A 13,872-nucleotide genomic window follows, 5' to 3' on the forward strand; every position below is an offset into this window, starting at 1 on the left:
TAGAGGAAAAAATCCTTGACACAATTTTCCTGCTCCTTTCTTACTAATGCTGCTTTCAATTTTCTGAAAACTTCTTAATAAGCCCACATGATTGTCCTGTCCCCGTTGAGAAAATGCCCGAAGATTTCCCTTGGTAATGTCCCCAAAATAAATTTCTGTTTTGAATTAAATTAATACTCTCCTTCTCTCTCTCTCTCTCTCTCTCTCTCTCTCTCTCTCTCTCTCTCTCTCTCTCTCTCTCTCTCTCTCTCTCTCTCTCTCTTCCTGCATGTATGTGTGATCAGAATGAAAATATGTATTTTGTGAGGGGAGTGATTTTGCCTGAATTTTTCAAGACAGTACAGCCAGCACATAGAACTATCTTAGGTAAGGAGTTGACAATAAATACTTGAAAACTCATTGCCTTTCAGTGGACTCCAACTCACAGTGACAAGATAGGACAGCACAGAATAGCCCCATTGAGGTTCCCAGGCTATAATCTTTATGGAAACTAAGTGTCACAATGTTAACTTGATTGGCTGCTGGACTTGAACCACTGACTCTTGGTAGCTCTGGGGAGGAAACAGATTTTCCATTTCTAATTATATTCCCAAGTGATTTGGGTGCATCTGGTCCATGGTCTCCTTTAAGAAATAGTGATTTCTTAGAATGGGCAGAGGCTTTGGGATGAGACAATCATGGCTTCAAATTTGGGTGTTGCTGTGTTGTAATTCTATACTATTTGGCTATTATCTCCAAGACTATGTTTCTTCATCTGCAATACTAAGTTCATGGTTAAAGCTACCTCCAAGGAGTTCTGCGAGGTTTGAATATGATGAGGTATATCCCAGTGCCTGGACACTGGTGCTCAGTGTTTTAATGACTAATGCTTCTTTCTCCTTTTATGCTCTCCTTTGATCCACTAGCATCATGCTGGGTGGACTTTTCTCTCCAGCCAGGCTCATCGATTTGAGAGGATAGTGAAAGTAATCAAAGTGGAGTTTTCATTAAGCCGTGTTTGTTCACATTTAATGTGTGAAAATAGATTGCAAATATATATGTAAATAGCTCTTGATAGGTAAGAGGTTGACTTCAAAAATTCTCTAGAGAGCTCTTCAAGATGCAGTCTAAGTAATAACAAAGTTTGTTTACATCGACCCCATTATCCTGAAGTTGTTTTTAAGTTGAATGGGTTAAGTGAATGAGATGGTATTTGGTGGAAGCTCCATGTTACCTCAGTAACTGATTTTATGAATTGTTTAAAATAGATCTCAAAAGTGACCTTGAGTGAACGCAACAAATATCTTAGATTTCTGCCTAGTGGACATGCCATTTTACATTTCCAGGTGTATGCTGAGATGGATTTTACACAAATGTACCATGACTTCTAGATCTATTCTAAGTGATTTTTGCTTACTTCAGAATCTTCGCCTATGGTGGCTTGTGTCATCTAGCCACATGATACCAGCTTTGGGGGTCACTGTGGCCAATCTACCCAAATTCATTTTTCTAGTCAGTGCACCTATCTCTTTCTGGCTTTGGGTGATGACAATTAATAGATGCCACTTCTTCAAAGAATTGCCAACGGCCAAATTGGGGTAATCATGCCCTGAAGGTTTCACAGTGCCCACCCATAGGACTTGAAGCAGCATAGTTAGCCCAGGGCTTATTAACACCAGGTACAGAGAACTTGTCCCATTTTCTCCAGGTGGAATAAGTTCTGTGATGGACATTGCATCTCAGCAAGCTCTCAGGTGCTACATGGGAATTAGTCTTCGCATTCTTGCTTATCTGGTACCTTACTCCTTCCCTATCCATCTGTTATCATTTACATATCCTGAGAGGATTTCCTCACTCAATTACTTAGCAAGACTCCTCATCTCAGGCTATGGTTCTTAGGAACACAACCTTGGACACAGCCTTTACTGTAAACATTTCAGACTTTTGGCATATGATTTTTTTCTCTTTGATGCTTTGTGGGGTAATTTTCCTTTGGAAAAGATCAATACTGTGGAGAATCTCATATGGTGAATATGATGTGTAAGGACTGTGAGGAATGCTGTTCCTTTCATGTTAACAAGAAAAAAAACCGATAGCTATAAAATAATCCTAGGTATTTGGGAAAAAATTTAAACTGGTAAGTATCGCTTTCCACTTCTATGCCAATATTCTGATATATGCTTAAATGAGTCTTGTTCTATATCTATGTCAATGTCACTTGATAGCTATTAACCATGTAGGGAGCCCTGGCACTATCATGAGTTGTATTGGGCTGCTGACCAAAAGGTAAGCACTTCAAACCCACTAGCCACTCCCAGAAGAAAGATGAGGCTGTTTGTTCCTGTGAAGGCTTTTATAGTCTCTGAAATCCTGTGGAGAAGTTATACTCTGTTCTATAGTTTGGGTATGAGTCAGAATGTATTCAGTGGCAGTGGGTTTGGTTTGGTCTTTTTAACTCACCATTTCAAAAGGTATGTTGCAATGGTTATAAAATTATATTTGCCTCATAGGACATTATAGTGTCTTGCCTTCCAACATGGAGGAGAAGTAAAGTATCATAGGCAGGTAAATGACAGTCTACTATCTTACACTGTACATAGTTCGGTTCCTCTTGATTCTGACGGAAGCAAGCTGTTCTCTTTCCTATACACCATTTCAAAGTTTTGCAACTCTTAAATTGTCTACTATATCCAAAATAAGCAATGTCCTTGCCCAAGCAATTGATAGTTTTCTAATGACTTTCAATGTTAACAACAGATATGGAAAAAAGTCAAACATTTGTTTTCTTATAATTGAGGGAAAGGACAATGTACATGTTTTCTTGTATTCATATAATCATGTTTATATTTGTTAATTTAAGGTTTTTGCTTGAATATACATAAAGTAGGCATGATTCAAGGTGTCTGCCTAGGCAACCAGCATCATTTTTTCTTAGAATGATGCTTACTCTGACGAATGGGCTGTCTACCACCAAGCTTCTCTCACGAGTGGCCAAACTTCAGCCATTCCTGTTTAGATCAGGAACAGTCAACTGCCTCATAAGGATCATTGCTCTCTGAGTTGAGAATTGAGATTAAGACATTTTCATTTTTCTAGTCTCTTAAAAGAAAGGGGTGGCCGCAATCTCGGACTCATGAGTGATGCTGAGCTCAGTCCTCAGACTGATCGGTCCAAGGGAAACTCTGCAACATAGACTACGTTACAGTCCTTTTCGCGACCTTGCTGCATTGTGTTGTTTTGTTCCACATGATGCTTCTGAACAAGTATGCAGCAGAATAAAGCTGTTTCCTGTTTCCCTTCTCATCTGTGGGATGGAAAATAACAAGCTATATTGAACAATGTTAACTGTATATACTAGAAGGTCCTTATCACGAATAATGAAGAGGAGTGACTAATGGCTTGCTTATAGTGCTTATACAGAGTTTCTTTTTCTCTTTCTTTGTTTTCGTAATTGCATTCAAATGAATTTGTTGGTTTTTCCAGCCTCAAATTAATAATTAACATACAGTGCATCCTACAAAGGAATGTAGTTCTAAAATAACAAAAATTGATGACTATTATAGGTAGCAACTACATACTATTTGAAAACCCACACCCGTTGAGTCATTTCTAAGTCACGTCGACCCGAGGGGACAGAGTTGTAAGCCTCCTCTTTATCCTTGGAGTGGTTGGCGGTTTCAAGCTGCTGACCTTTCAATTGGCGGTCCAATGTGTAACCCAATATCAGCGGTTCTCACCTTGTGGGTCTCAACCACTTGGGGGTCAAATGACCCTTTTACAGGGTCCGTCCAATTCATAACAGTAGCAAAATTATAATTATGAAGTAGCAACGAAAATAGTTTTATGGATGGGGGGGGGTCACCACCACATGAGAAACTGTATGAAAGGGTTGCAGCATTAGGAAGGTTGAGAACCTCAGCACTGTATCACGAGGGCTCCCCCAAATATAGTAGCACTGTTTAAAATCATAACCACCAAACAGTATCTACAGCTTATACAGCATACCCAGTGGCCTTTCTGCCTCTTACATGAACACCTCTGCTTTATGAGATGCATTACCTCACACAGCCTATTCCATTTAAAGATAACTCTAATTGGCAGAAAGTTCTTTTATTCTTCCTTTTATTCAGCTCTGTTCTCTGTAGCAACTTTTTTGGCTTATCCTGCATTTTCCACATAGCAAAATGGATATATTACTTTGGTTACCCTATTATCCTTTCCAATATTAGAACCTGGTTGTTGGTCCATGCTAAGTTTTCTGTCTTCGGTTCGTGTCCCATGCCACACCAATTACAGGACCTAGTTCAGAGTTTCCAGAGCTTTCACTACACATTCAAAACACAGCCATTTACTTGTACGTAAAACAAACAGACAAACAATAGTTGCCATCGCTTCAATTCGTACTCATGGCAACCCCATATATTTTAGAATAGAACTGTGACCTTTCGGAACAGAATGCCAGCCCTTTCCTCCAACGACTTCTTGCTGGGTTCAAATGGCACACACGTGCTTACCTGTGGGTGCTGTCCAGGAACTGCTTGTACCTACATATTATGAAACAAAGTGAGTATCCTTTACATGTTGGAATATCAACACATACAATCTGTGCTCTGTCTTAATACTGAGTGTTCTTCGTGGGGGATCAAGTTGAACATTGTAATTTAATGATTAAGGGGGACTGTTTGTGATTACGTTTAGTGTTGGAACATTCTTGTTAAAGCCACACCAAAGCTGTTCATCTGCATTTTCATGAATATTTTGTCCTACATCTAGAAGATTAGCATGCTCGTTCAACACAGGAAAATCGATGTGTTTTAAAATTAGCTAAGCTCTTTGAAAATGCAGTTCTTTACGTTTAACCTCCTGGCAGGAGAAATAATGCACTGGATACATGATGAAAGGAGAGCTGTCTAAATGACACGTCTGTCCCCTTGAACTAGTACCCTAACTGTAAGTATTCCTCCTAATGACAGATGGGGGAAATAGTTCAGCATCCTGTCGTCCCTCCGAGGGAAATGAACAAACTGTGGGAACAGCACCACCTCCAATGAGTGATGCCAATGTCACTTCTCTGACTGATCAATCCAAGGGCTTTTATTTATAGAAACCTCAGTAGTCTGAATGAGGTCAGGGTGTAAAATGTTGTTCTTCAATCCACAGAGCAATTATATTGTCAAGTAACACTAAATAAAGAACCCATTGTTAAATTTGTTTCTAAACCAGGAGATAGAAGGCTTTTGAAAATGATCTTCTCCATTGCTTTCGTTCTTTGGTGGAAGACCTAGAGAGCCACTGCTCCGAGGGCAGGAAATGGCTATCTGCGCTCTTCCTAGCACTGGTAGCTAATCCCTGGTGGAGAACTGCTTACCCATTGGGCTGTCATCCACATGGTTGGCAGTTCCAAACAACCAGCAACTCTGTGGGACAAAGACTAGACTTTCACCTCCCTTAAACCATTACAGTCTTGGAAACCCACGGGGGTGTGGGGGGGTGTCGCTATGAATCAGCATTGACTCGATGGCGATGAATTTGATTTAGCCCTAGGAACAGGTACTGTGTTTACTGAATGGTCGGTCCCCTATTAGGGCAGTCCAATGAGTTTGCCGTAGCTTGTTGCCTTTGATTGGGAAGTGAAGCTGACACTGGCAGGGGCGAACGCCATTAGTGAAAGGTTGGTGATTCAGGCTCCCCTGGAGCTGCCTGCCCAGCAAGCCAACAGAGTGCAGCTTCACTCTGTAACACATAGGCTCACGATCAGTGTTATTTAAGGACGTGACTATTCGTTTGTGGGGTCTATTGACTTGAAACTGAAGAAGCCAAATGGTACCTGTTAAAAATCAAATGTCCTAATTGCTATCCCAGTAAAATTTTATTGACGCTATTAAGAACTGGACTGAAAGCAAGTCATTGCATTTAAAGGAATAGGAGTCAGTAAGAAGGGCCTAAGGATCCTTGATGGTATAAGACTTGAGTGTTCAGTTAGTGGCTCCAAACTACCCTGCAGTCAAAAGATCTAGCAATCTGCTCCCACAAAGATTAAGGCCAAGAAAACTCGAACTGGCTCTGTGTATAGTTCACTCCCGGTGTACGGGCAGTTCTACTCCATCACACAGGATCACTCTGAGTTGGAATAAGCTTAAAGGCACATAACCATGAAAGAGAGGGTGGGACTAGTTCAGATTCAAAAGGTCATGAGGTGGGGAGCTGATGGTACTATAGGGAAGCATCACCAATTTTAGGTGTTGGCTAAAGAGGAAACCCCTGGGCCATGAATTTGTCAACATCCTTGATGGTTAATGGCATTCAAATGTTTTATCATTGCTTATTTTGAAACTCCTGACTGAATTATGTGAAGGTTTACAGAGCACAGTTTTACAGTCAACATTTTATCCACGTTGTGTTTCAGTTCATCAGATGCAGCCCTTCACTGCACCATCGCTGACCCCACTTCCCACTCTGCTTCCCAGTTCCAGTCCTCCCCCTTCCCTTCCCTTCGGAGCTTTTTCCTGGGGCCAATGCTGCCCTAAATTCCCCCAGTGGTTGATTAGTCTACAATGGGCATGAGTTCAATACCAGACTTGATGAGTGAGTAAGGGTTATACTCTCTTGGCGGGCAGGAGCGTGGAGGAATGGGGTTCCAAACTGTTTCTGTCCAATCAGCAACTCTTTTGTAATTTGGCTCAAGCAAACACACGAAACTATTCAAACACAAAAGGTACTTGGACCAGGGGAATCACAGGTACTGATTTTGTTCAAGGATCTTGTATAGTGTGGTTCTTGAACCAGCCACCTCCACCGCCTTTATAGCCTCATCTCTGCAGCTGTGAAATGAACCCAGGAGGCATGGTGAGTTAACCTTTAGGGAGCTCACTGAAAGGACAGCAGGTCAAAACTTCCAGCCACTCTGCAGGTAAAAGATGAGGCTTTCTACTTCTGGAAAGATTTACAGTCTCAGAAACCGTATAGGGCCGTCATAAGGCACAATTAACTAGATGGAAGTGAACCTGAATTTTTTGGGGGGGTTGATTGATATGAATGGTATTAGTTCCATCAATCTCTGAAATGCTTTGATTCTTTATTGGTAACTTGCTTATCATGATTGACTGATTAATGTCATTGTTCCTGAATGTAGACTCAGCCTAAGCGATTGGGTATTCAGGACTACCAAAACTCCAGTGCTATTATAAATATAAAAATAGGCTCCTTCATCCATATGGAAATTTTGTAGATAGCTAAACATTCTTAACATGGTCACATTTAAGATATAGTTTGCATACTTCCTTATGTAAAATGGTTCAATTCCATATACTTCAAAGCAGTGAAAGGCAGATGTAGCTCTAGATTGTTATATGCTTGAGAAATGTCTGGTCACTTCTGATATCTCATTTCTGCAATTAATGAGAGTGATTTAAAAACTATATAGATATAAAACACAATGAAACATACTTTCATTTATCTAACTATTCTACATGAATTTGCATTTAAAAAATGATTCTGAATGGAGCATTGCTTTTCATTTTACACTGAATTAATTTTACCAGTTAGGGAAATATGGCTTCTGAGAACCTACAGCTTGAAATAAAATATTAACCCATCATCTCCTCCCAAATAAATTTACCAGTATTTATTCAAATGAGAAATTTACCAAAAAATGCACACACCCTCCCAAATGAATTGACCAGTTATGATTGTTTACTAACAACCATTTCCACTCTACCAAGTTGATTAAGTAAAGGCAGTGGTTGCACATGCTGCGGCTAATGGATTTCTATTCCAGGCAAAGCTTTCCTGGACTAAATTCTGCTGAGCAAAAGCTTCTAGGATGTTAGGAGTTCTTTCTGTAAGCACCGCAGCAGCCAGTGATATTCATCAGTACGTTTTAACTAAATGATTCAATAAGAAAATAAACATCGTGTTTCACTTCAGAGGATACAGTGATTCTGGGAATTTTATATTATTCTGGAAAAGATAATCCAGAATGAAAATAGCAGAATGATAGCATCTTACAGACCATTCCTCCCTTATTAAGAAACCGATAGTTGCTTATATACATACACACGTGCTGCTACGTGTGTGTGTGTGTGTGTGTGTGTGTAAATCATTATTTAGGAGGGGGAAGAACATTTACTAAACAAGGAGTATCTTTAACCTAAAGGAACACATTCTAAAAGCCGATTGCCAAATAAAGAAAAGGAAGGTCCTTTGCTTAGCATGGTGTTTCCGGCCTGTAAGTCTGCCCTCTACTTCCATCATGCTCTTCCTGCTGATTGGACAGAAACTTCTCCTTAACATTCACCAATTTGGAGAAAATATTACTGGGAAGATATCCTTATTTTTTTCACCCTTCTGATTAAGATTTGGTAGAAATGGCTTCTGAGGGGAAAGTGAGAAAATTAAACAAACACAAGCCAGAACTGATTGATATAAATTCAAACCTGGTGCCGCTGTCACACCAACACTACAAGGGGGTGGTCTCAAAGAACAGAACTTTATTTTATCACAGTTCAAATCAGGGTCTAGCTGTGTTAACTCCTTCTTTGTAAGTAGCTCTGCGTGTCACTTGGTGTCCTGGATTTCCTTGACTTATAGATGATTCTCAAATAGCTTTGTCTCTCCTGGTCAGTGTCTTCATGTCTATTCTGAATTTTAATAACTCAGGAGTGATTAGGTGTAGGCTCTACTCTATGCGCTGAGATGGCTTCATTAGCATTACAAAATGCAAGCCTTTATGTTCTAAGAGACCATATCCACAGATAAAAGGGCCAGGAATCCAATACATCATTTGGGAGGACAGACTTCAATCCATAGCTGCTGTTATTGATGGAGCCCCAGACAATTCTGTCCTGAACATTAAACATAAGTCAAACATAGTGAGAAGCCCAGCAATTGTAACCAATAGCATCCCAATTCTGTCTCTTCACTCCCCTGTCCCCACGGAATAGAGAGCATGTCATCAAACTGGCAATGAAAGCACAGCAATACTGGCTCTGATATTGGAGGAAATGAAGGAAGAATCCTAACACTATGTCAGAAGCAAACTGTGATTTAAGACAGAACCAACTACGTGTGACTGAACAAGCTGCAAAGAAATTACAGGAAACCTGTGACAGCAGACAACATGCTAGAATGTCCACCCTGAAAAAAGAAAAACCCGAAAAGAAAAGAAGAAGAGAGCCAGTTTGTGATAAACAACAATGTCAACCTAGATGAAAACAGCCTAAGGATCGAAAGAAATTCTCCACAAACACCTCATACTTTAGAGCAATTTAATAAGAACCAGACTCCAGCAAGAGCTCAAACATCACAAGAACAAGAAAGACGTGATTGAAAATACCATTACTACCTTAAAGCACAGGCACCTAAGTGAATGTGGATGATCTCAGGAAGTCATCAGAATGTTCAGAGAGGAGCCAATAGATATAGAGAGGACAGAGATAACAATGCCCAATTTGCATATTTTTATGCAAATAACTCATAAATTAAGGCTTTTCTTTCAAACCAAACAACCCCCATGTTAGTTTCTGAAGCATGCTATGTGCATCTGTATTATTTTCGTGGTCATGTTATATGCAGAAATATAATACATAGAACTGTACTTCATGAAGAATATTCTGAAATGAGAAAATAATGTATTCAACACACATCTATCCTTTATAACCCACCAGATTATAGTTTCAGAACTGCAGTATCACAGTAGTGGTCAAAGCTCCCTGACTCATGAAGTGCACCTGGTGGTTAGCAAAGGAGAATAAACAAAGAAACACATTAACAATATGAGTTCAGATTTCTAGACTGAAAAGGAGTGTTGCAGAACATTTTCATACAGAATTCTTGAAAGCTTAGCTTCTTTCAGTTCTTGAATCTCTAGACTGAAGAGAGAGAGAGAGAGAAAGAGAGGGAAAGACAGACGGACGAAGAGATTTTTTTTTTTTTTGGTATCCAGGCCAGAAGAGCAAATCATCTATGAGGAGAATCAATCTGTTTGCTTCCTGTGTTTCCAGCTGACTCTGTTGTAGTTCAGAATTTTATGAAAACATACATCTATCTCCCCCAGGGAAAGAGATGCTCAAGAACATTAGACCAAAAAGAGATCAATCAAATTCCAGGCTCCAGGCAGCTTTTCTCCAAAGTGGACGGAACGCAGGGAATGAGACATTCAACAGTCCTTCCCAAGCAAGCACATAAATAAATGCCTGTTTTCTGAGGAAATTCAGGACACATTAAAAGATACCTAAAAAAAAAAAAAACACCAAAAAACGTAGAACTGGAGAAGCTGGGAATACGGAGTCCATGAGATCTGAATTAATAGTTAATTAATAGAACCAAGAGAATCAATAGTACTAAGAATAAAATAAAATTTGGAAATCACAGTCAAAAAGCAGAATGTAAATATTCAAAATCTTTACATTGTAAAAGCAATAATGTACCTCACAAACGTTGCAAATAGAGACCAGGGGAATGAGAGAAAATGTAAGAAGTCACTTAACAGTGTGCACAATGGAATCATTTCAATACAACCAATAGTGACTAATCTCATCATTTTGTTATGATCTCTTTTGTCACTTATAGAAGGATAATTTAATAAATAATATTTATTGTTTGAAAGAAGCATTTATTTGAAGTTAAATATTCCCTTGATTCCCTCATGTTATTTCCCTTTATTAATCTCAAGTCAAACCCTACATATAATTATACTTACAAAAGGAACTGAAAAGAGATTAAATTATATGTAATCTTTTATACACATACCATGCACTGCCAGAAAGAACACACCTGTCTTAGAAGAATGCTCCTTAGTGGTGAAGCTGGCAAAACGTTGTCTCACATACATTGGAGAGATCGGTCCTTGGAAAAGGGCTTCATGCTTGGTTGTAGCTCTCAGTGGGCTTACTCATAACCATGATGGTGAAGGTGGCACAGAACTGGGTAGTGTTTTGTTCTGTTGCACATGGATGGGGGCACTGTGAGTTGGAATAGATTGATGGCACCTAATAACAAAAAAAACAAACAAATGCATATGCATTTATGTTTTTGTAACCTGTTTTGCTTCTTCATTGCTATTCCTATCTGATTACACATAGAAAAATGGCTGGAATAATGATGATGGAGAGACCTAATGATGCTCTGGGCTAGTCATTTTGCTGTTAACTACAAGGGCAGCCATTCAAACTTACCAGGTGGTGCATGAGAGAAAAATGACGATTCTTTTTGCATAAACTTTTACAGCCTTGGAAATCCAGGACAGCTCTATCTTATCTTATTGGGTTGCTGTGAGTCAGAATTTACTTGAATCAGGGAGATTTTGAGTAATTATGACATTAGTTGTGGGAAGAGATTTGAAGGCTACTATATTACTCTTCAGAGTTTTCTTTTTAAATAAATTGCTTTGCGAGGCATCGAGTCATGGTGTTCCAGTAGAAAGGATACCGGCTGGAAGTTTGTAGATGCCAGCTCATTTTTCTGATCTGACTCTAGGAGAAGTGGTAGGCAATGTTACTGAACTCTGTAATCTTACATTTGGAAAGTGGTGCATTTTCGCTCTGGTATTACTATTACTCCATGGGATTTTTCAGTATCTTTATTAGCCTGAGCTCCTAAAGAACATAAAGCCTGAGAATAGGACTTGCATGGCAGTAGTTTATTTGAAATCTAATCTCAGGAAACAGGATTGTGAAACAAGAAAAGAAGGAAAATTAATATAAGCATGTATTCTGGAACTGCTTATAGCCTGGGGGTCAGTGGGGCCCCCTCCACGATAAGCTTCTGGGTTGCTGTGTAGAATAAACCTTAGGTTTTTTCATTGAAAAGACAGAAAAGGGATCTTTTATCCACCACCAGTTGCAATCAAGCAATGATCAAGTATTTCCCCATATGTAAGGTTGGCTGACCAAATCTGGGCTATCCAGTTAGATCTGAATTTCATATGGACACAATTATTTTTAAAATGCCAGTAGATTCCAAATACTGCATGCGGCTTATCTATACTGAGTCATTCTTTGTGGTGCATCTGAAACTCATTTTTAACTGGGCACTGTGTCTTCTTATTCAATGAATTTGGCAACCTTGCCTTTGGCAGTTTGGTACTCTTAAACTTCCTGTTGTGCATGTGTCAATGCAGGTGTTTGTCACCATTGTATTAGAGAAGTCCCACTACAGAAAGCAAGAAGTACCCAGAGTGGGTGTTGTATAGATGTTCTGATTACAGATTCAGTCAGATTCCAGTTGCAGTGAAGGGTTGAAGTGAGGTGGGGGCTCAAGAGGTACCCATGAGAATCAGATAAATCCATCAATGTGAATGCATTCTAAAATCCATCTCATAAAAGAAGATACAAGGTGATATAACTATCACTATTATCAGCTTGCATTTAAATGGGGTTGTCTTGGAAGGGATCAGGCTATATAAATCGTAGGTTGTCTCTGAATAAGATGATTGTCTTAAGAACACATAAAATGCAGAAATTAACAAAATCCTTTTGACTTTCATTTAGAATCTTCCATTGCATTTACTAACTCAAATATTCATTTCAGGTACATTTGGTTAGACCTGAAAATTCTGGGAACTCTGATCTTCATGCCTGGAGGTGGGACACCCAGACTCTCTGCTTAGACATTCCTGATGTCAAGCCACATGGAGCTACACTGATGGAGCCAGAGCCCTGGAGCTGGAGGAGCCACATGGAGACCCACGCCAGCCCTGAGATACTTCCACCAACCCTGGATCCAGAAGATTTTCTATCCACTTCCCTGTGATCTTCCTACATTCAGCATCAGTTCATGTTGTGTGAGTCTGAAGAGGAATTTACAGACTGGTCTCAGACATATGGGATAATATTGGACTTACGGACTTGATCTGGACTGGACTGGGATATTTTCGTAACATACAATAACTCTTTGATATATAGTTCTCTATTATACACATATGAGTATCTCTGGATTTTTTTCTCTCATTAACCCAGATGAACAAAGGCATGCTGGTTTTCTACTTCCCAGAAAGGGACTATTAATATCATACTTGTTATCTAGCATAGGTGTATGCCTTGGACAGAAGAACCTCTCAATAAATAGTAAAGATTCTTTCCTGCACCTGGTTTTGTGGTTGCCTTTTTGCCACTCCGCCCCAGTAAGCACTGTTTCTATTGAGTGAACCTAAAGTGACTTTTATTCAGCTTGGAGAGGATGCGTCATTTCCCCTTCCCCAGAAGTACACAACCAACACTGTACAGTCTATTACTAGGATGACCCCCAAATTATCTCTGAATTCACTAGGTTCCGGGACTCCATCTGTTATTTCTTCACTAGAATTGAAGATTCTTGCAGCAGAATGCCTTTGCTGTGTGCCCTGGAAGGTCGTTATACCAGAAACGCTGTCACTCCCTCACGTTTCCCCTTCCCCTCTGTAGCAAGGTTTATATATCGTTCCTATAGTGACTCTCAGTTCTGCAGTGCTTTATAGCTTCTATAGAAATGTGGCTTTTTTTTTCAGGGGAGAGCACGAACGCAGTCCACGACTACCACAAATTATGCAGTCAAGTTTCCCATATTTGGGGAAATCACAGGGGTCAGCACATCCCAAGTGCAATGGAGACGCCTCGCCCTGGGGAAACCACCTTCGTGATCATGGTCTCTTCCCTGCCAGGTAAGTATAGAAATGTGGCTTTTTATCATCATTATACGGACATTCTTCCTTGTCTACTCGTAAATTCTTATGCTACATTTTGGGTAGAGGAAGTATTAACTAGTAAGAACACTCCTTTCTTTTTCATCAAGAACTTATCCACAGTTGTCATGTGGAATCAACTATAAATTCATTATCTGTTTTTAAAGTCCAGATATAATTTTATATGCCACCTAGTAAATAGTGTAGAAGATATAGATAGATAGATAGCTTACTGT

The 13,872-nt window shown here is 39.6% G+C and overlaps 1 non-coding gene across 1 annotated transcript; it reads right to left on the reverse strand.

Moving 5' to 3' along the window:
* Positions 1 to 13,459: 13,459 nt before the first annotated feature.
* On the reverse strand, positions 13,460 to 13,623 carry LOC142435082 (U1 spliceosomal RNA). The gene has a single exon (XR_012781231.1). It is a non-coding gene; the product is annotated as a U1 spliceosomal RNA (small nuclear RNA).
* Between the last annotated feature and the right edge of the window lie 249 nt (positions 13,624 to 13,872).

The sequence above is a fragment of the Tenrec ecaudatus genome, chromosome X (genome assembly GCF_050624435.1).
Source record: "Tenrec ecaudatus isolate mTenEca1 chromosome X, mTenEca1.hap1, whole genome shotgun sequence".
Classification (NCBI taxonomy): Eukaryota; Metazoa; Chordata; class Mammalia; order Afrosoricida; family Tenrecidae; genus Tenrec; species Tenrec ecaudatus.